The sequence below is a fragment of the Capricornis sumatraensis genome, chromosome 3, assembly GCF_032405125.1.
Source record: "Capricornis sumatraensis isolate serow.1 chromosome 3, serow.2, whole genome shotgun sequence".
Taxonomy (NCBI): Eukaryota; Metazoa; Chordata; class Mammalia; order Artiodactyla; family Bovidae; genus Capricornis; species Capricornis sumatraensis.
Genome location: NC_091071.1, coordinates 145,100,677 through 145,123,546, shown reverse-complemented (window position 1 = coordinate 145,123,546; position 22,870 = coordinate 145,100,677).

Genomic DNA, 22,870 nt, shown 5'->3' with positions numbered 1-22,870 from the left:
CAACTTTAGCATCATTCCTTCCAAAGAACAGCCAGGACTGATCTCCTTTAGAATGGACTGGTTCGATCTCCTTGCAGTCCAAGAATGTAGAGGGGAAAAAAGTTTGTCCTTTTCTCCTCCTTGAGAATTCCAGACTCCTATCTCCACTTTGAGAGCCCCAGATCCCTTTCTCCTCCGTGCGGACCCTGGACTTCTTATCAGTCCGCCTAGGAATTGACTCTCTCACCATCTCTTTCAGAATTTTCCAATTTATTGTGATCCACAGTCAAAGGATTTGACATAGTCAATATAGCAGAAATAGACTTTTTTTCTGGAACTCTCTTGCTTTTTTGATGATCCAGTGGATGTTGGCAATTTGATCTCTGGTTCCTCTGCCTTTTCTAAAAGCTTGAACATCTGGAAGTTCATGGTTAACGTATTGCGAAGCCTGGCTTGAATAATTTTGAGCATTACTTTACCAGCATGTGAGATGAGTGCAATTGTGCCATAGTTTGAGCATTCTTTGGCTTTGCCTTTCTTTGGGATTGGAATGAAAACTGACCATTTCCAGTCCTGTGGCCACTGCGGAGTTTTCCAAATTTGCTGGCATATTGAGTGCAGCACTTTCACAGCATCATCTTTCAGGATTTGAAATAGCTCGACTGGAATTCCATCACCTTCACTAGCCTTGTTCGTAGTGATGCTTTCTAAGGCCCACTTGACTTCACCTTCCAGGATGTCTGGCTCTAGGTGAGTGATCACACCATCATGATTATCTTGGTCGTGAAGATCTTTTTTGTACAATTCTTCTGTGCATTCTTGCCACCTCTTCTTAATATCTTCTGCTTCTGTCAGGTCCATACCATTTTTGTCCTTGATTGAGCCCATCTTTGCATGAAATGTTCCCTTGGTATCTCTAATTTTCTTAAAAGAGATCTCTAGTCTTTCCCGTTCTATTTTTCCCTCTATTTCTTTGCATTGATCACTGAGGAAGGCTTTCTTATCTCTTCTTGCTATTCTTTGGAACTCTGCATTCAAATGGGTATAACTTTCCTTTTCTCCTTTGCTTTTTGCTTCTCTTCTTTTCACCGCTATTTGTAGGGCCTCCTCAGACAGCCATTTAGCTTTTTTGCATTTCTTTTTATTGGCGATGGTCTTCATCTCTGTCTCCTGTACAGTGTCACGAACCTCAGACCATAGCTCATCTGGCACTCTGTCTTTCAGATCTAGTCCCTTAAATCTAATTCTCACTTCCACTGTATAATTACAAGGGATTTGATTTAGGTCATACCTGAATGGCCTGGTGGTTTTCCCCACTTTCTTCAATTTAAGTCTCCATTTGGCCATAAGGAGTTCATGATCTGAGCCACAGTCAGCTCCCAGTCTTGTTTTTGCTGACTGTATAGAGCTTCTCCATCTTTGGCTGCAAAGAATATAATCAATCTTCTTTTGATGTTGGCCAACTGATAATGCCCATGTGTAGAGTCTTCTCTTGTGTTGTTGGAAGAGGTTGTTTACTATCTGATTTATTGCCTAGTATGTTTCATGAATGTTACATGCACAAATGTTACTCAATCCTTATAACACCTTTTTGTCATATGTATTATTATCTTCATTTTACAAGCGAAAGAGAAACAGAAAGAAAAACATGGCTTCAGAGGAAAAGTAATAGTTTTCCTCTGAAACTATTAAAAACTAAATAGAAAAGTAAAAGTTTCTATCCCCGGTGATAGAAACTAAGAGATAAGCAAGGGAGACACAGGCCTGCTGATGCTAATGTTTGTGTACATTATGCTTCGGTAGGATACCTGGGAAGGCTCTGTGATTTCAGCCAGTCATTGAGCTTGTTGGTGTATTTCTGTCTCAAAATCATAACCCTTATGTCATTCCAGTATGTTTTATACCCACATGTGCCTTGCCTAAGACCATGCCTATGTAGACAGTAAAATCTCGGGCTGGAGCTGAGCTGTTTTCCATGGTAACCAGCTGTATCTGAGAGTGGATTCAGTTCTGATGTCAAATTACCCCAGAAACACCCTGGAGATACTTGGGAATTATTCATAATTACCACCAATTGACAGTGATGAGAAAATTGGTGCTATTTCCCTATCAATCTCTAAAAAGATATTTTAAAAAATTCTTACTGTGAAAATTTGTTCCACAAGCTTCAACATTAATTCTCAATCTTTGTTTTGCAACACTCCAGTATGCCTCCAATTATTTCAAAGATGGTGATAAAGTTCTTAGTTTCCAAAAAAAATTAAATGTGATTAAACTTTGTTTTAATGTTTTCTTGTGACACATTTCAAACATGTTCAATAGCAATAAAATTGTAACAAACCTCTGTGTATCCACTGATCCATGTTCAACAATTACCAATAAATATCAAATATTATTTCATTTATATCCTCCCACTCTTCCCCCATACCCACCACAGGAGTATTTTGTAGCAAACCCTAGATATTGTATCAAATCACTCTGCTTAAAATTTCATATTAGAATGTCATAGAAACAGGTGGACAAAGAAAAAAAAGAAGGGGGAACCCATGAATGATATAAAGCAAAACTCAGCAAAATGCAGTTTTTTGAACAGTTTTCATTTTTGTTTTATTTGGGGAAGACAAAAACAATGTCTCTTTTATTCATTTTGAACACAAATCAAAATTTAATATATGTTTAAGATAATTATGTTGATGGTGACTTCCCTAAAATGTGTAGCAAGTAATTTATGAGTGGGCATCAAACACTGAAGGAGAAAGAGATTATATTGCACCAGCCCCCAGGTGGTAAGAAATTGAGAATCACTGATAATATTGTGATGTCAAGCACTATTCTGTTTTTTTGTTACAGACCAAATCAAGAGAGCCTTTCCTTATAGTGCACTGTGAGAGATGTTCTTGGCAGAAGACCTCTTTTGCATACTATATATTATAGTGTCCAAGTAACCCCCACATCGAAACTACTCTATTGAGAATGATAAAGCAGGTATTTCAGATTCATACGCTTTTGTGTTTCTCACCAATAACTACCGGTGATAGAGCTGCACCTTTACTATTCCTTCAGTGTTGTTATTGAAATATTCTTTTAAACATGCATTTCCATGGAAATAGAAACATCTCATCTGCTTTACAGTTCCCTTAATTTTGTAGAATGTGCATAATTATTTAAATACATACTTTTGTCCCTAAGCATATTGACAATGTGCTTCTCGATGGCTTAGTGGTATAGAACCCACCTGCCATCACAGGAGACGTAGGATATGCAGATTTGATTTCTGAGTCAGGAAAATTCCCTGGAGGAGGAAATGGTGACTCACTCCAATATTCTTGTTTGGGAAAATCCCAAACAAGGACAGAAGAGCCTGGTGGGCTACAGTCCATGGGGTCGAAAAGAGTCAATCATGACTAAGCGACAGCATGAACACAATATTGACTCCACTGAAAATACATATAAATTGGCTAGCAGTTTAACATAATATATCAAAGGGCTTCCTTGGTGGCTCAGAAGATAAAGAATCTGCCTGTAGTTTAGGCGACCAGGTTCAATCCCTCAGTTGGGAAGATCCCCTGCAGCAGGGAATGGCAACCCACTCCAGTATTCTTGCCTGGGAAATTCAACAGGAGCCTGTTGGATTTCGGTCCATGGGGTTGCAAAGAGTCTGTCATGGCTGAGAGACTAACACTTTCATATTCACTTGTCAAAAGGTCAAATAATGGAAGGAAATGTTTAGTATCATCACGTTTTTATAAATTCAATTCCAATAGGAAATATCAGTGTAAAATCTGAGTAAATTTATGCCTCATTAACATCCAGATTTAATTCCAGTGTTGTGATCTAATGTGAAGCAACAGCTGTCAGTTCTTAAAAATGCAATAAGGAAATGAGGTTGTACATCAGTTAACACATTTATAAAAAATGCAGAAACATAAGCATTTTTAGAATGCCTCAAACCCAAATCATAGTCATTATAATTGCATTTGTTGAAAAGTAGTGGAATTGGTGTTTTATTAAATATTTTGACTTTATAATTTAAAGAAAATGACTGGCTCTAGATATTAATATAGTCTAAAATGAAAGTTTGTGTTCATCTTGTAGCATTTTTATTATGAAAATGCTTTTATAAGTCAAATATACAGAAATAAATTATGTAAAGCTAAACTGAGTAAGGACATATGGTAGTGTAGCGGGTTCTGACTTTTAACTCATAAGAATCACCAGGAGGAGCTTTTAAAGACACAGACTGCTGGATCCCACTCTATAGTTTTGCTTCTCTGGTGGCTTAGTCAGTAAAGAAACCACCTGCAATATAGGAGACCTGGGTTCAATCCCTGGATTGGGAAGATCCCCTGGAAGAGGGTGTGGCAACCCACTCCAGTATTCTTGCCTGGAGAATCCCCATAGACAGAGGAACCTGGTAGGCTACAGTCTGTGGGGTCATAAAGAGTCAGACATGACTGAACAATTAAGCACAGCATCCTACGCTACGGTTTCAGATTCAGAAGGTCTGGGGAGACATCAGTATTTTCATTTCTTACCAGTTTCCAGGTGATGTTGATGTTGCTGGTCCAGGGACCTCAGTTTGAAAAGTACTTCAGTAGCCTAATATGTTGTAAGAATGCAGGATTGAAAGTTGTGGTGATTATGAAAATATCTTTTTTAAGTTGGGTACCACATGGGCAAGATATCAAGAAGATAGATGTTGCCAGTAATTCTATTACTAGCATTTGTCCCTATTCACCTTACTCCCGGTCTCTCTGGGACTTTTTTTTTTTTAAGTAATTAATTACTTTGGCTGTGTTGGGTCTTAGTGACATGCAAGGTCTTTGTTGTGTCATGCGGGATCTTTCACTGCAGAGCATTGACTCTCTAGTTGTGGCACCTGGGCTCAATTGTTGTGGCAGGTGGGCTCCAGAGAGCATGGGGTTCAGCAGTTGCAGCAAGTGGGATTAGTTGCCTCACATTATCTCTCTGGGACTTGTGTTTCTCACCAATGATTACAAGTCTTTTCTCAAACACTGAGAACCTCACCTCTTGTTCTAACTCTTAGCTGATGACAGTGCTTTAGATTTACCTGAATCAATGAATGAAATCAGAAAAGATTATTCTTCTGCTGCCACGTTTACCTGATACGTTTTATCTTTCATCTTTATAAAATGGATGCATTTCCCTCTTCTGATCTATAGCCACCACACTCCGTTTGCACACTGCATCTCATTCCCACCTCCTTCAGAATTTGCTCCTGCAATGATTCCTCTTCCTCTCTTGGTTTTCTTCTTATCTCACCTGCATCTCCTTCATATTTGTCTTTGCCAGATTCTCCAACTTTTCTCTGCTTTAAAGATAAGACTAGTTCGACATATCCCCTGAGGAAAGAAAGGGGGAAGAATTTATCCATCGGATCTCATCCCCATTGGTCGAAGGCTGTCCCAATATTTGGCCACATGAGTAAGAAGTGGGTTACTTCAGGTCCATAATGTGGTATCAAAGAAACCCCCGGCTGGATGAAAGCTAGAGACACTCCCCCACCCCACCCTTGATCTGGGCCTGATTTGAGGTGTGGTCAGGTTGCCCCTAGGTTACAGACCTGGTTTCTGTGGCAGTGGCTTAAATAAGAAGTGAAGCTCAGAAGATTTGATTTGGTGTAGGAGAGCAGTCCATTCCATGATTCCTACATACAGACACACTTACTGGCTTTATTAAGAAAGAGAATTATTCAGAATGGAGCTGGAGGCCGAGGCAGCAGCATCGATGGTAACTGATGTAGACCAACAGCCTAATTTAAGTCATGCCACAGTAAACTGTAAAAGCCCATTGTTCTCTTCAGGAATCTCTAGGTAACATCAAGCTTATTGTTATCCACATCTAGCTATGAGTTAATTATTAGTCTTTGTTGTTTGAGCAAGGGAGCTCTAATAGTTCACTCCTGTATAATCTGGAAATTAATTTATTAAAGACCATTCACATGGTCATGCAACCCTTTGAGATTGTTAGGAGAGTTGATGGTAAAGTGGAAAGTGGAAACAGAGGGAAAGAGGATGGCCATATTTCAATTTTAGAGAGAGGAAAAAGAGAGGGAGAGAAAGAGGGTGGTATTCAGGAGAGAGGATGGGAGGGAGAATAGAAAGAAAAGGAACGAGATCTCGTCAGTCCTGATAGTGAATGCCTAAGTGCATGGCATATGATTTTCTGTTTGTTTTTTTTTTAATATACGCTGTTTTTTCTATGTCATAAAAAATTTTATAAAACCTAGAATTTTACTTTTGTAAAGTGGGAAAGGCTTCATTAATACTAGTTTCATTGCTGCAAGGGTGCGGTTCAGTTCAGTTCAGTCGCTCAGTCGTGTCTGACTCTTTGCGACCCCATGAATCACAGCACGCCAGGCCTCCCTGTCCATCACTAACTCCCGGAGTTCACTCAAACTCATGTCCACTGAGTCAGTGATGCCATCCAGCCATCTCATCCTCTGTCGTCCCCTTCTCCTTCTGCCCCCAATCCCTCCCAACATCAGAGTCTTTTCCAATGACTCAACACTTTGCATGAGGTGGCCAAAGTGCTGGAGTTTCAGCTTTAGCATCATTCCTTGCAAAGAAATCTCAGGGCTGATCTCCTTCAGAATGGACTGGTTAGATCTCCTTGCAGTCCAAGGGACTCTCAAGAGTCTTCTCCAACATGACAGTTCAAAAGCATCAATTCTTCAGTGCTCAGCCTTCTTCACAGTCCAACTCTCACATCCATACATGACCACAGGAAAAACCATAGACTTGACTAGATGGACCTTAGTTGGCAAAGTAATGTCTCTGCTTTTGAATATCCTATCTAGGTTGATCATAACTTTTCTTCCAAGGAGTAAGCGTCTTTTAATTTCATGGCTGCAATCACCATCTGCAGTGATTTTGGAGCCCAAAAAATAAAGTCTGACACTGTTTCCACTGTTTCCCCATCTATTTCCCATGGAGTGATGGGACCAGATGCCATGATCTTCGTTTTCTGAATGTTGAGCTTTAAGCCAACTTTTTCACTCTCCTCTTTCACTTTCATCAAGAGGCTTTTTAGTTCCTCTTCCCTTTCTGCCATAATGGTGGTGTCATCTGCATATCTGAGGTTATTGATATTTCTCCAGGCAATCTTGATTCCAGCTGGTGTTTCTTCCAGTCCAGTGTTTCTCATGATGTACTCTGCATATAAGTTAAATAAGCAGGGTGACAATATATAGCCTTGACATACTCCTTTTCCTATTTGAAACCAGTCTGTTGTTCCATGTCCAGATTTAACTGTTGTTTCCTGACCTGCATACAGATTTCTCAAGAGGCAGGTCAGGTGGTCAGGTATTCCCATCTCTTTCAGAATTTTCCACAATTTATCATGATCCACACAGTCAAAGGCTTTGGCATAGTCAATAAAGCAGAAATAGATGTTTTTCTGGAACTCTCTTGCTTTTTCCAGCGGATGTTGGCAATTTGATCTCTGGTTCCTCTGACTTTTCTAAAACCACCTTGGACATCAGGACGTTCACAGTTCAGGCTTCTCATAAAAGGTATAAGAGACCACCATTGCAACTATGTGTGCTAGACTTTGGGGTTTTATTTTTATCTTATATATGTGTCCCAGTTGGATCCAGGGTATCCGAAGCGTGGCGTGGACGGCGAGGTGAGAGAGATATATAGATTTAGAGAGAGATAAGGAAAGAATTTCCAGTTAAGAGAATAGAGGAAAGAAAGAGGCTTATATTCCTTGGTTTACACAGAAAATCAATAAAGTCTCGAGATAAGAGACTTGCACCATTTACATAGGCCGCAGGCACCCTCCCGGTCTCCCGAGGGAGTGAAGATGCAGGGCGCCAACCCGTTCAGGTCTTAGAAGCCCAGGCAAATAAGTAAACACGGTGGACCTCTGTGCTCCAGATGGGAATTAGCCTGAAAAGGAGAGTAAGAATGAAAAGACGACATGGGGAAACTAGGCTTTCGTGGAACTGGTCTTGGTCCTGGTCCTGGTCCGTCTCTTTATTTTTCAGGGAAGCTATTATACTTTAAGTTGTACATAGAGATAATGTAAGAAGCAGAGTCATGCAGGGTCAGCTGCTCTGACCCTTATCTAAAGACAGAGTGTTCTTTGCATATCTTTGTTCTTACAAGGGTCTTATGTTTGTTTACAATATCTTCTGGTCTGGAGACCGATTAACATTTTATGGCCCCATCTTTCTTTTTATTGATAAAGGTTAGTCAATCAGAAAACTTGTTTTCCCTTAAGATCTACTTAGTCTTAAGACAGTGATAAAGTTACATTCTTACATAGCAAGGAAACAGTGGTTTATAGCAAAGAAAGAGGAGTACAGTGATTTATAACAAAGAGAAAATTAATTAACTCAAAAGTCTAGTATTACTAACATCAAAATTATTATACTTCTTTTTCTACATTCTAATTACATTGATTAATACACTCCCAGGTGCCTGAGGATATGGAGGCCTGGCGGCAATCATTAACTCACCAATGAAACCCTTCACCAACGTGATTTTTATCTTTAGAAAAGCCCTATGCAAGCTAAGACTTTCAAAATACTCCAAACTCTCTGTGCTGTTTATGGTTGACAGGTTGTAAACAATCATGTGCATAGTAGCAAGAGTGTGGATAATCCTGTCACACAAGCTAGTTTGCCAGCAGAGAGGTTTGACCTGAGACACTCCTTTTATATGCAGGAGACTATTAACTGGAGCTCTAAGTTAATTTTCCAGAGAAAGGTGGTTGGGGATAGCCCCTGTCAATGTCAGAAGAGTGTAGTATGCTGCTGCTGCTAAGTCGCTTCAGTCGTGTCCAACTCTGTGCGACCCCATAGACGGCAGCCCACCAGGCCTCCCCGTCCCTGGGATTCTCCAGGCAAGAACACTGGAGTGGATTACCGTTTCCTTCTCCAATGCATGAAAGTGAAAGGTGAAAGTGAAGTCGCTCAGTCATGTCTGACTCAGCGACCCCATGGACTGCAGCCCACCAGGCTCCTCCATCCATGGGACTTTCCAGGCAAGAGTACTGGAGTGGGGTGCCATTGCCTTCTCCGAGAGTGTAGTATAACAGATAGATTTTGGTTTCGGGGGTAGATGCTCGAGCAGATCTAGGGGACCTCTTGAGTCTTGATCCACCTTGCCCGCATGACCTTGTCATGGGTGGGATCGGGAGTCCCTCGAGTCCTGACCCGCCTTTGCCCGTCAGGGCTCTTCCTCATGACCTTTGTCATGGGTGGGATCTCCCGTGCTGGCGTCTGGCAGTGTTTGCCTTTTAAATTCCAAGTAAAATTCCACTATTTCTCTGTCAGATATTGCAACACGGGTGAGAATCACTGACTGGGATCTGTTCCCTGTTTTCATGGTTCTAAGATCTATTTCTCTGTTACTTAGCTTTTCTATAGGCCTGAAACAACACACTGATTAGAGCACATCTCTTTTGGCTACAATTATATCATGCTCTCTGATGAGACTTAATCCACTGTGATTGGAATACATAGAACCCTGCGCTTTATGTTTAGTTAGTCTCATCCATTATGTGTAGAACATCAGTCAATTTTTGGAAGAACATCTGATTTCAAAGTGCCTTTCCAGAGGAGGTGTGGCAAGGTGACTCACCGTCATTACAATGTACATGCATATCTCACTCAACTTGAGAATATCTACATAAATCTTTACATTCATAAGTGTAATTAAAGGTAGAGAAAGCCACATGTAATTTTTATTCAGTAGTTTCAGAGTTACTTGCTGAGAACAGCTAGACATTGAAATTATCTTTCAAAACATACAATTTGAGAAGAGACAAACTATCTAAGAAGGAAAAAAGAGTGAAAGCAAATTGCCACTGTTAGGATCCAGTAATCATAGAAAAGGTGATATTAAAGCAAGCAATGATTTCTTTTTAGTCTGGTGAAGAAGTTCCAAGCCAAGCCTCAGGATTAGGAAAAAAAGAAAGTAATTCACCGAGAAAAATTATCTGTGTCGAGAGTGCAGATATATGGAATATTTTGGTTCAGCATTGAGAGGCATTTTCACCTGATAATCAATCAGTGTGTAAAGTTTTGATTTCAGTTTTTAGCAGCATGAGGCTGTTGTGTATATTTTTAAACGCGGCAACACCAGTCCCCAGGGGACAAAAAGCAATAATCATGGTTGTATCTCTCTGGATAAGGCAGTTCTTTTTTGATTTTGTTGCTTTTGTTTGCTTGTTTCTCCTGGGAGCTTGACTAGGCACTCGGGAGGAAGACTTTATTGCCATGTTTACTTAGCATGAGTTTCCAACTTTCTCAAGGCCTTTTCTGGCACAGATTTCAAGTTCCCTCTCAGCTCTCTAGGCAGTGCTCCAAGTTTACTTCAACCACACCAGGAGTTTTAAATTGTTGCCCAATCTCCTTTTCACCCTTCATCATACCATCCCAACCTCATTTCTCTGTGTCATATTCTCAGAGCAGTCATGGAAATCACTCTCAGCTTCCTTGTTTCTCTCTCCTAAAGCCTTGCTCCTCTCTCTTGAGGTTATCGCCTCATCTTTCTGCCTTTTCTCCTTCTGCACCTGAGCAGCTCTATATAGCTAGAAAATAATCCATGACCACACTGGCTGGTCACAGTTTAAAATGATCACAGATTTGAAGTGGGTTCTCTATGTTGTCCAGCAACATTCCTGCTTTTACCAGGTTAATTCAGTTCCCTAGACAGTAATTTTATACCACCTCCTTGATCCTCGAACTTCCCCTTCGTAAGGAGATCTTCTTTGGCAACCCCATTGAAAAGTGCACCTTGACCCCACCATTCTGTCCTCCCAACCCCACTTTTTTCCTTCATAGCACTTATCATCAGGCATTTTATATATGGAGAATGGAAGCTCCATGAAAGCATAAACTTTGTTTCATAATCGACTTTGAAATGATCAGTAGATGTCTAGTACTTTTTATTAATTAAAGAAATGCTATGCTCTATTAACTCCTTGGCAGATCTACCCAATTTGATTTTTATTGACCCAGGGAGAAGGATGTAGTATGAGAATTAGGAAGTTCACTTCTGGAACATGAGTCAGAACTTTGCTGATCCAAGATGTTCCACTTGTCCTTTCTTAATGAATGCATCTTTTCCCTCATAGGTCAATTCTTATTCACTTTATTCCCACCCTTTGCCATAATGTTCTGATGTTGTAGGTAATAAATAATCTCCTGTTTTGTAAGAGCTTCACTCCATATGTGTGCACATAATTTCATGATTGCTCAGCAAGCTTGACAGCATTTTTTGGTGTTGATTTTGTCTTTATGATTATATGAAAGAAGTGCACCATACAGGAAACACCCTTATGTTAAAGTCTTTTTGGGGTAATGATGACTTATAACTTGTTCATCAATGAGGTAGGATGTTAACCAAGCAGACTTATCTCTTAGGCCGATACATTGATGTTTCTGATGATTGAGCAAAAATATTCGAAAGAGAACATGAAATATTTCAGCCCAAGATTATTGCCCTGAAGTGGTGTTTCATCCTTAGTGGAGCAAAGCAGATAGAAAGATAAAGGACACTCACGCTGCATGAAATTCCAAAAGCGTTGTTTTCCCACCCACCTATTGTCTTTCTTTCCTTTTAAAATCCAGTGAGGACCCAGAATTTAGCACTAGAACATCACGGAGCACAGAACGAATTACTTAATCTGGGTAATTACTTAAGGTCTCGAAAATGACCCTTGGGTATGAAAGCAGAATTTCATCAAACATTTAGAGAGTGAAATCCTCAAAAGTCAAATAGCAGTCAGGTACCTCTATAGGCTACTGAGATATCAAAGGCAAAAATGCCAAAAGTTGTCTCTGATTTCATGTTATTGCTATGTATATACTTGAGTGTAATTGACTCATTTCCACAGGAAAACAAAATAAATACATAACTTTAAAAAATGCTAGTTTGGAAAAAAAAATACACCTTATTTATGTGTCTTTTGATTAAGTTTTCTTCAGAACAAATTAAGAGCGAGGCTTCAGCCTGTTTCGGAAGTGGCGTGATTTTTTTTTCCAGGGTAGCTTGGATTGGCATCTTCTAATGCATCTGGGGCTCAATTCAGTACCCTTGGCTTCCAGTCCCTGCTGTCACTCAAGGCAGCAGAACAGAGACTAGGCTTACCAGAGTCTTTGGTCTAGTGACCTGTAGCCATGAGTAGCCTGTTCCATTTACCCAAGAGCACTGCACAGAATGATCTTTTCCCATGTGTTCTGTAATATGAAAAGGTTGGGAAACAGTGGGTTAGATTGGTTAATATATTTATCCAAAAACATGCTTTGAAGGCCTACTATGTGAAGCTGGGAATACATGCAGGAATATAGAGATGAATAAAACTTCTGTCTCAATAGTCTCTAAGTGACACGTAGTTTCTAAAATTCTCTCATGTATTTCTGTTACTACAACATGGCCAATTTTGAGAAAAAAAAAAAAACGTAATTATATGAAGAGAGAGAATAGAGATGGCTGAGTGTGGAAGTTACAGAATATTGGGGCTTATAAAATAATACATTTTAGTTCTTACTACAACTCGCTATTATCTTTTATCTCTTGAGGATATATTTCTATTTTTGCTTTCCTTTCACTGGCTATTTTTCAAGCAATATTTCTTCATATTACTTTCATACAGGTTTTAAGTTAAAATGTTACTTTTGTAGAAAAGAAAAATATCTGTTTTTTAGTTATTAAAAATAATCAGAAGTTAATTCAAATATTACATTGTTTTGTTGTTTAGTTGCTAAGTTTTGTCCAACTCTTTTGTGACCCTATGGACTCTAGCCCACCAGGCTCTTCGTTCATGGAATTTCCCAGGCAAGAATACTGGAGTGGGTTGCCATTTGCCTCTCCAGGGGATCTTCCCAACCCAGGGATTGAACCTATGTCTCCTGCATTGGCAGGTGGAGGCTTTACCAATGAGCCCCCAAGGAAGCCCCAGTTTATATACTGAATGGCTTAAAACTTAATCATATAATATCAGTATTATTACAAATAGATTAAATATCACAAAAGATATCTTTTTTTAAAAAATATTTATTTGGCTGCACTGGGTTTTAGTTGTGGCACATAGGATCTTCGTTGGGGCACACAAGGTCTTTAGTTACAGCATATGAACTCTTAGTTGTGGCATGTGGGATCCGGTTCCCTGACTAGAGATGGAACCTGGGCCCCCCTGCATTGGGAGTGTGGAGTCCCAGCCACTGGACCACCGTGTATGCTCAGTTGCTCAGTCATGTCTGATTCTTAGTGACCCTGTGGATTGTAGCCTGCCAGGCTCTGCTGTCCATGGGGTTTCCCAGGTATGAATTATGGCGTGGGTTGCTATGCCCTCCTACAGGGGATCTTCCTGACGCAGGGACTGAACCCATGTCTCCTGCATAGCAGGTGGATTCTCTACCACTGAGCCACATGGGACACCTACCAGCTAACCACAAATAAATGAATGGGGTTATAACCTAAATGATAAGATGGTCCTTAGCATCTCCATATAATATTAATATATATTAATATTAATAGAAAACTGCTGCTGTGCAACTACATACACAAAGCCTCTGTTTAGCTTCTTCAGCTATTCTCAGCACTGTATGGTTCTCTCTAAGAGAAAGTCTGTTTATTGATATGATGCTTGGCAACCACAGCAGATACAAAAGAATAATAAAATTTGGAACAGATTGTGAAGTCTTAAATGAAAATGTGGCAGCTCTACATGAACATAAACTCTTTCCAGACAATTAAAAGAGCACACATTTGTATTTTTACACATCCATTAAAAAACTGAAAACAGTTGAAAGTACTTCTGACAAAATAACATTTCTTAACTGTCAAAAATAGGCTTTAATTATGTGTACATTTGGTTTTAAAATATTGATATAATTATGAGTATGAACTTCTTTTAATGACAATTCTAGTTCAGTCCAATTCAATCATTCAGTCACTCAGTCGTGTCTGACCCTTGCAACCCCATGGACTGCAGCATGCCATGTCTCTCTGTCCATTGACAACTCCCAGAGTTTACTCAAACTCATGTCCTTTGAGTTGGTGATGCCATTCAACCATTTCATCCTCTGTCATCCCCTTCTCCTCCCACCTTCAATCTTTCCCAGCATCAGGTCTTTTCCAATGAGTCAGTTCTTCACATCAGGTGGCCAAAGTATTGGAATATCAGTTTCATCATCAGTCCTTCCAATGAATATTCAGGATTGATTTCCTTAAGGATGGACTGGTTGGATCTCCTTGCAGTCCAAGGGACTCTCAAGAGTCTTCTCCAACACCACAGTTCAAAAGCATCAATTCTTCAGCACTCAGCTTTTTTTATAGTCCAACCCTCACATCCATACATGACTACTGGAAAAACCATAGCCTTGACTAGACGGATCTTTGTTGGCAAAGTAATGTCTCTGCTTTTTAATATGCTGTCTAGGTTGGTCATAACTTTCCTTCCAAGGAGTAAGCATCTTTTAATTTCATGGCTGCAATCACCATCTGCAGTGATTTTGGAGCCCATAAAAATAAAGTCAGCCACTGTTTCAACTGTTTCCTCATCTATTTGCCATGAAGTGATGGGACCAGATGCCATGATATCAGTTTTCTGAATGTTGAGCTTTAAGCCAACTTTTTCACTCTCTTCTTTCACATTCATCAGGAGGCTCTTTAGTTCTTCACTTTCTGCCATAAGGGTGGTGTCATCTGCATACCTGAGGTTATTGATATTTCTCCTGGCAATCAGTTCTAGTAGATAAGCATTTTATTATGTTTAGCAACAACATTCTCAAAAATATATAGTGATAAAGGATCTGGTTTATCTTTCTTATCATGGTTTATTATAAGATTCTTAACATATGTTGATCCCCTACTGGGTGGCAGTTATGTTGAATCTATAGTTATCTCCTGCTTGATGCCAAAATGTTCATGAAAATCTGATGCTCTGCACAATAATACTTACTGATAGACTATTCCTATTTTAAAATGTGAAATACTTTAAGGTGTTTCTATTCCGCCCATAGTCCCCAGTCTGTTTACTAACAGGTAAATAAGACAAAGTAAACTGCTTATGTGTGAGTTACATGCAAATCATATTAAGAAGTAAAATAATTTAGCTATCAATTATCTATCACCAGTTAATATATTGGTTTCCAGACAGTTGTTTACATGCTTAGAAACATACTATATATTTCCTTTGTTGATGCTTACCTGGTCTACTTGTGATTTTGATGGTCAAGCAATTGTATTTGAAAGGTAATTAGAGATGTTTCCTACACATTATTTTGTTAAAAAGTGTAGTGAGTTTTGGGCGTTATATTTTTTCTTTGCAAGCATCAGCCAAAAGTATTATCTTGAAAAATATGTACATTCCATGAAATTCTGATACTCTAAACCAAAGGAACATATACATATATTTGCTCATATACTTTTCAGTCTCTAGCAATTAGCCATTATTTTCCTCTTTTGCAGATAGGAAAGTTGAGGTCCAGAGAGCTTGAGTGACTTGTCAAAGGTCTCTTATATGATGAAATTGTCTATAAATATTTTTATTGAATTTCACTAAATGTTATTATTTAGATAAATTGCTTTGATAATTTCAAGAATCTAGAGCCAGCTAAGTTATTCCTTTAAATAAAAAATCTTTTTTTCTCCAATGTCTCTCCTAGCATTTAATTTCTTGTGAATTTAAGCAAATATTGCTAGGGGCTTCCCTAGTGCCTCAGATGGTAAAGAATTCGCCTTCTGTGTGGAAGACCTGGGTTTGATCGCTGGTTGGGAAGATCCCCTGGAGAAGGAAACACCAACTCACTCCAGTATTCTTGCCTGGAAAATCCCCATAGACAAGAGGTGCCTGACAGGCTAGAGTCCATGGGGTCACAAAGAGTCAGACACGACGGAGCGACTAAGCACACGCTGCACTATCTATGCGTTCAACTGCTATGATTGCTTTTCACTTCAAAAGGAGAAAAAATGGTAACTCTGGTGTGCTCAGTTAAAAGAAAGAATAGTAGCTTTGCCTTCTAGATTTAGTGTTGTACTTCCTGTATCTAAATTATATCTAGTGCATTTATGTCTATGATGGCTCAGTGATAAAGAACCTGCCTGTCAGTGCAAGAGACATGAGTTGGATCTCCAGGTTGGGAAGATCCCTTGGAGAAATAAATGGCAACCTGCTCCAATATTCTTTTTGTTTGTTTGTTTTAAAAAATAATTCTTTACAATACTCTATTGGTTTTGCCATACATCCAGTATTCTTGCTTGAGAAATCTCATAGACAGATGAGCCTGGTTGGCCAGAGTCCATAGGGTCGCAAAAGTGTCTGACGTGACAACAATATCCATGTATTCACATTCAATTCCCTTTTAAAAGTATTTTCCAAAGTAAGCTATTAACATTTTACATTCTCAACAATCTTTTCTTTTTCTTGTACCCTATCATCTTTATTTTTGTACTATCATCACAAATAATATTACCTTATGTAGTGACAAATGAAGGTTGTTTTTTTTTTTTTCAATTGCTTAGTTTGGGTGCAGTTCAATAATTTACCTCAAAATGGTTACTTGGAAAGTCATTTCTGTTAACATTATCTATCTGAACCAAAGACATCATCATTCTATTATTCTATTTTCAGAAACTCACTTATCTAGATTTATGTTGGAAACCATGATTACATAGTGGAAGGCCAGTGTGAGTCTTTCAATTAGTATCGCTTTTCATTAGATAACCAGAGCACAAAGTCTTAGATTATTAATATTGTTGGTGACTTTAAGCACATTTCTCTCTCTAGCTACCTGAAATACTCAAATCAATTGGGTGATTTTTACTGATTTGCTAGCAGCTAACCATGTAAGTGTATTAGAATAGTGTTTCTGCATTCTTTAGAAATGGAGGGATTCAAATTGGTTTTCACATCAATCATTTCTTTTCATGTATAAAGCTGAAAGGTTACTAAATGTGTTTTCAGATAATACAATGTCTTTCTCTTTTGCCAAAATTTCTGGAATTTTTACGTTTTCATATGACCATAAAATACTTCCTCATATACAGAATAGTTTTTCTTGGTGACTTTTTTAGTGCTTCTCAGTATCAAACTCTGACAAAGACCTGACAATTAATTTTTTTTAAATTTTTGAATTATAGTTGATATACAATATTCTATGTTAGTCTAGAGAAGAAAGTGGCAGCCCACTCCAGGTATTCTTGCCTGGGAAATCTCATTGACAGAGGAGCCTGACGGGCTGCAGTCCATGTGGTCACAAAAGAGTCAGACATGACTTAGCAACTAAACACAACAAATTATATGTTAGTGATGTAAAATATAGTGATTCATAAATTTAAAGGTTTTATTCTGTTTATAGTTACTCTAAGATATTTGCTATGGCCCATGTATAGTACAAAATATCCTTGTAGCTTCTTTTACCCCCAGTAGTTTTTTACCTCTTAATTCCCTTCCCCTATATTGCCCCTCCCCCCTTACCTCTCAAGACTCATAACCACTACCTTGGAGAACTGACAATTTATTTTTAACTTCAGAAACAACTTCAGTTTAATATTATTTTACACTTCAGGAAATTTCATCAGAGCTTTCTTTTCCAAAATATATATTTTTCTTTTATATGTACTCAAGAAATCTGTCATTTGATGCTTTGGCTCATGTTTTTTGTCTTTTGCATCTGTGCATATGTCTGTCCTCTTTTCAGTGTTAAATACTCCCAATTAATAGATCAGCTGTGTGGTCTGATAGCCAGATGAAATTTCTTACAATCATTTTCCTTGCTTTCTAGGCATAAATCATATTTATTTTTTTTGAATGGAAAATTTCATTAAAATGAATTGTTTTAATTTAAAGAAGATTATTTTAATTGGTTAGTTACAAATTTTGACAGTCACGATGAATCAATGCATAGTGACTCTGTATTAATATAATTTCCCTGTTTGCTTTGACCTTTATTTTCATTTATTCAACTGAACAAATATTTTTGAGTGCTAATCCAAAAACTAGTGCTTAACAGTGTAGGAGATTAAGAAGTGAAACATAAATTCTACCCTCTGGGGACTCTGCTTAGAGGAAGATTAGGTTCATATAAGTAGAATGTAAACATTAAATTGCTGTCCCAGAAATGTAGATAAAAGTGGAATAATGATACTAGGTAGAATAATAATACTCTTTTTGAGAGTATGATCTTTACTTTCAACTAAGTAGTTGTGTTAGCTAAGGTAATGCTAGATATTGTAACAAATGGTTGCAGAAACCTCAGTGTCTCCACACAGTAAATGTTTCTCTCTTGGAGTCTGATTAGCATAAGGGTGAGATGGCATTTGAAATTCTGCTCCTTACATCACTAAAGGTTCCAGACTTCTTCAATATGTGGATTTCAAGGTCCTTGGAGATTGATATCCAAAAGAAAGACATAGGGGAAAAAAGCATATATAATATGGGTGTTTCTTGGGGCCTGACCTGGAAGTGGTATATATAACACTACACTTTGTTGTCAGTGTTACTGGTTGAATTGTGTCCCTGAAGTCAAGTGGGCCTTAGAAAGCATCACTACAAATAAAGCTAGTGGAGGTGATGGAATTCCAGTTGAGCTGTTTCAAATCCTGAAAGATGATGCTGTGAAAGTGCTGCGCTCAATATGCCAGCAAATTTGGAAAACTCAGCAGTGGCCACAGGACTGGAAATGGTCAGTTTTCATTCCAATTCCAAAGAAAGGCAATGCCAAAGAATGCTCAAACTACCGCACAATTGCACTCATCTCACATGCTAGTAAAGTAATGCTCAAAATTCTCCAAGCCAGGCTTCAGCAATACGTGAATTGTGAACTCCCTGATGTTCAAGCTGGATTTAGAAAAGGCAGAGGAACCAGAGATCAAATTGCCAACATCTGCTGGATCATGGAAAAAGCAAGAGAAAATTCCAGAAAAACATCTATTTCTGCTTTATTGACTATGCCAAAGCCTTTGACTGTGTGGATCACAATAAACTGTGGAAAATTCTGAAAGAGATGGCAATACCAGACCACCTGACCTGCCTCTTGAGAAATCTGTATGCAGGTCAGGAAGCAACAGTTAGAACTGGACATGGAACAACAGACTGGTTCCAAGTAGGAAAAGGAGTACGTCAAGGCTGTATATTGTCACCCTGCTTATTTAACTTCTATGCAGAGTACATCATGAGAAACGCTGGACTGGAAGAAACACAAGCTGGAATCAAGACTGCCAGGAGAAATATCAATAACCTCAGATATGCAGATGACACCACCCTTATGGCAGAAAGTGAAGAGGAACTAAAAAGCCTCTTGATGAAAGCGAAAGTGGAGAGTGAAAATGTTGGCGTAAAGCTCAACATTCAGAAAACGAAGATCATGGGGTCTGGTCCCATCACTTCATGGGAAATAGATGGGTAAACAGTGGAAACAGTGTCAGACTTCATTTTTCTGGGCTCCAAAATCACTGCAGATGGTGACTGCAGCCATGAAATTAAGACGCTTACTCCTTGGAAGAAAAGTTATGAGCAACCTAGATAGTATATTCAAAAGCAGAGACATTGCCAACTAAGGTCTGTCTAGTCAAGGCTATGGTTTTTCCTGTGGTCATGTATGGATGTGAGAGTTGGACTGTGAAGAAGGCTGAGTGCCGAAGAATTGATGCATTTGAACTGTGGTGTTGGAGAAGACTCTTGAGAGTCCCTTGGACTACAAGGAGATCCAACCAGTCCATTCTGAAGGAGATCAGCCCTGGGATTTCCTTGGAGGGAATGATGCTGAAGCTGAAACTCTAGTACTTTGGCCACCTCATGTGAAGAGATGACTCATTGGAAAAGACTCTGATGCTGGGAGGATTGGGGGCAGGAGGAGAAGGGGACAACAGAGGATGAGATGGCTGGATGGCATCATTGACTCGATGGACGTGAGTCTGAGTGAACTCTGTGAGTTGGTGATGGACAGGGAGGCCTGGCGTGCTGCGATTCATGGGGTTGCAAAGAGTTGGACACGACTGAGTGACTGAACTGAACTGAAAGTTCACATGGTGAATTCTAACCCCTACTACCTCTAAATGTAATCTTATTTGGAAGTAAGGTCATTGTATTAGAGATATAGTTAACTAATCCAATATAACTAATGTCTCCAAAAGAGGCAATTTGGAGACAGATAGATAGAGACCCAGAGGGAATACCATGTCAACATGAGTTCAGACATTAGAGATTAAGAATAACACCTCTACAAGTCAAAGTTGCCAGAGACTGTCCCAACCAGCAGAGCCAGAAGAAAGGCCTGAAAGGGCTTCTCCCTCCCAGCCCGCAGGAGGAGCCAACCCTGTCACCACCTTGGCCTTGGACTTCCAGCCTCTAGAACTGGGAGACAATAAATTTACTGTTGGGTAAGCCACACTCTTTGTGACCAAATCTAAAAACAAGGGATCTGGAAACTGTAAGCTAGCTGTTTACCCAGGAGGGGAGGAGATAGGTTTGATAAACAACTAAGCAGTCTCTGCCACAGTCTGCCTTTCTGTCCACCTCATACCCATTGCACACTTCCTCCCTTGGATGGAACTTACACACTCTCCAAGAGAGACAACAGAAACTTCTTTCCCATCACTGCACCAGGCTGGTAGTCCAGGGTCTCAAGGAATTTGATGGTGTTTCTAATCTTAGTGAGCAATGCTCTTTTTTAAGTGTTTCTGGAAAGGATATATAAAGATTTTTGACAGCCAAATCATTTGCTGCCTCTTTTCTGTGTGTGTGTGTGATTTCAAATTTTTATTTATTTATTTTTAATTGGAGGATAATTACCTTACAATACTGTGTTAATTTCTGCCATATATCAACATGAATGATCCATAGGTACACATATGTCATCTTCCTCTTAAGAATCCCACTACTAGGCATGTATCCTTGCTGCTGATGCTGCTGCTAAGTCGCTTCAGTCGTGTCCAACTCTGTGCGACCCCATAGACGGCAGCCCACCAGGCTCCCCCGTCCCTGGGATTCTCCAGGCCAGAACACTGGAGTGGGTTGCCATTTCCTTCTCCAATGCATGAAAGTGAAAAGTGAAAGGGAAGTCACTCAGTCGTGTCTGACTCTTAGCAACCCCATGGACTGCAGCCGACCAGGCTCCTCAATCCATGGGATTTTCCAGGCAAGAATACTGGAGTGGGGTGCCATTTCCTTCTCCAGCATATATCTTTAGGAAATCATAATTGAAAAAGACATGTACCCCCATGTTTGTTGCAACAGTATTTACAATAGCTAGGACATGGAAGCAACCTAGATGTTCACTGACAGATGAATGGATAAAGAAGTTGTGGTATGTATATGCAATGGAATATTACTCAGACATAAAAAGGAACACAGTTGAGTCAGTTCCAATGAAGTGGATGAACCCAGAGCCTATTATACAGAGTGAAGTATGTCATAATAAGAAAAAAAATGTCATATATTAATGCATAGAAAAGGAATCTAGAAAGATGATACTGATGAACCTACTATTTGAAGGGTAGCAACGGAGACACAGACATGAGAACAGACGTGTGGACATGGTGGGGAAAGGAGAGGGTGGGGTGAATTGAGAGAGTAACACTGAAACATATGTAATACCATATGTAAAACAGGTAGCCAGTGGTGATTTCCTGTATGATCGAGAGAATACACCAGCTATTTTAAAAGAGATAATTTAATACCAAGTATTAATGATTTGTGTTTGAAAAACTGAGTCAAAATAAGAAGTCTAAGATGTCACAGAAAGTAGTAGCCATCACCATTAGGACGTGGGGAGTAAAGAGAAGAGGTTTGAATGACTAATATTTAGAAGGTTAGAGAAGAGGCTCTCTGAAGCTGAAATGCAGAATTAATAAAAGAGATGCTAGTCAACCATTGCTAGTATCTCTACACTTTGAGGGGGACCCATAGGGCTTGGACCCCAAAACCTCTGAGCAAGGGTTACTGTTCACCTTGTAATGATGCCTTTGAGGAGCTGCAGTAAGACTGGTTCTGTGTGGATTAGAGGAAATTACAAAATAGACTCAGCTGCTGCTACTGAAATGGACTGCCACTGCCAGTGTGAGAAAGTGAAGCACAGAGAGAAACAAGAACAATCAGTGTCCCTTTTTCCTTTTCCAATCTTCTAGGCTCCTCCAAGTATCCCCTTGGGGCACAGCATTGCCAAGGAACCAGCTGGTAAAGCAGTGGTTTTCAGAGTCTCAGGACAACATCACAAAGTAGATACAAGAGGGTGGGTTAGAAGCTGATAGACAGGACACCTACACAGTTCTCAATGGTGGAGCAGACACAAGACCACTACAGTAAAATCACCCATTCAGGAAGGAGAAGAATGGGAGACACATAGCAGTCACTGGTTCATAACCAGTGAGACAGTTCAATCAGTAGGCAGAATGCATGAAGATGCTGCACCTTAGGAATGAGGGAAATTTCTTAATTAGACTCCTGTTGTTGAATCTGGGGGGAACTTGATTGTGCATTTGTGTTGGCAGTTTTCAAGACTGTCCTCAGATGATTTATTTAGTAGGAGGACTAATGGGACTCAGGATGTCATCGTACTCATGGCTATGATTTACTACAGTGAAAGGATATGAAGCCAAGTCAGCAAAGAAACAAGGCATATGGTGTATGGTCTGGAGGAAACCAGGTAAAGCTTCCAAGAACCCTTTTGATTCACACAGGATGTGCTTAACTCCTGCAGCAAGCTGTGATAATCCATGTGAAACATTGTATAGCAGGGAAGCTCATTAGAGACTAATTGGCTAGCATTTTCACTGGGGACTGGTCATGTAGGCACCTTCTGCCTAACACGTACCAAAGTTTCAGTCTCCCAGAAGAAAGCAGGTATTTAGCACAAGCCATATTATTTCAAAAGTATTTTGGGCACAGCATGCCATTCTTATGGGCTTCCCAG